The sequence below is a fragment of the Cyprinodon variegatus genome, unplaced genomic scaffold, assembly GCF_000732505.1.
Source record: "Cyprinodon variegatus isolate N-32 unplaced genomic scaffold, C_variegatus-1.0 Scaffold817, whole genome shotgun sequence".
Taxonomy (NCBI): Eukaryota; Metazoa; Chordata; class Actinopteri; order Cyprinodontiformes; family Cyprinodontidae; genus Cyprinodon; species Cyprinodon variegatus.
In genome coordinates, this window is record NW_015151270.1 from 118,346 (window position 1) to 119,839 (window position 1,494).

The window sequence follows — 1,494 nt, forward strand, 5'->3', positions numbered from 1 at the left end:
AAAATGGGTGAATTTTGTCTTGAATTGTGGAGGAAAGTGAGACACTTTGCCAATGGAACAAGAGGATTTACATTTAAAATAAGGAAAAACAATTGCTTTGTCTTATTTCAAGGGCATATTATCTAATTATCTTATTTTAAGAGTAAAAATACTCATCCTTTTTGCAAATCATCATAAATGCACTTAAATTTAGGATTTTATTTTTTACTTATTTCTATATTGTTTTTGCAGTGTAATAGGCGTTCCCTCTCAGAGAGGGTACAGGGTCGTGCACATGCATTTTTTTTTAAATGGAGAGGGCGGGTCTTTAAAAGAAATTGCTAAAATCGTCCACTACACTGGAAAAAATCGAAATCTAGATAAGTCATTTTTTCTTAAAATAAGTGCATTTGTTCTTGAATTGAGGAGGTAAAAGAGACATTGTGCCAATGGAACAAGACAATTTACACTTCAAATAAGAAAACACAGTTGCATTGTCTTATTTCATGTGCATATCATCTAATTGTCTTATTTTAAGAGTAAAAATACTAATTCCATTAGCAAACTATCTCATTTACCTACTAAAATTAAGGGTAAATACACTTAATTTAAGAAGTTTTTACTTATTTCTAGATAATTTTTCCAGTGTATATCTTTAAGATTATATTTATTGATTGATTGACTTTATTAACCTCACACAGGAGACATTTTATTAATGGAACCCTCTATTATGAAACCTTGAAATGTAAGCTTTTCAGAGAATGTTAGCTTCTCTGTAAATTCAGCTTAAATAAGCCATTTTTGGCCCTTCAGGCCAAGCTTGTTTTCGGTTTGTGGGAGTCCCTCTGCTTTATCTGAAACAGACTCACTCTGCTGACCGAGAGCTGAACCTACTGAGGCAGAGGAATTATGAGGCGAACGGGGGAAACTGATGAATTTTACATTAGAAAGTCTATAAGAGCATTCTGTCACGAGAAGGAAGATCTCTGGTAGTAGATTCGGTTACCAAAAATAAACTCCTCAACCTTTACGAGCTGCGGTTTTCTTTTTAAACTGAGCGTCAGTCTTCAGCGAAGGAGTGGAAATCCCCCTGACTTACAGGATGTTGAACTGTTGAGAGAGTGGAGATGAAAACATCGACCCAACATGACTGAGGGACTTTACACAAGATGTTCATTCAACAGCTCCGCCGTTTCATTTCAGATCTAACTTCTGTTGCTAAATTACTAATCTAAGAGGAAAAAGCAAAGATTAACTCCTGAAATAGGATCCAACTCAGAGGAATTTGATCATCTGTATAAATGTTTTATAACATTTATTAGTCATTTTCTGTAGATGACCCAGTTATCGAAGACTTCTGGGGAAAAACTTTGTTCCTTATTGTGAAGAAAATATTATTTAATTAAATAAACCAATGCCATGACTCATTCTGTTTTTTATTAGAGTCATTTAGAAACAGAGAAAACACCAACAGATGAAATACAGAAACTTCTCCAAGAAAGGAAGACCTCATGA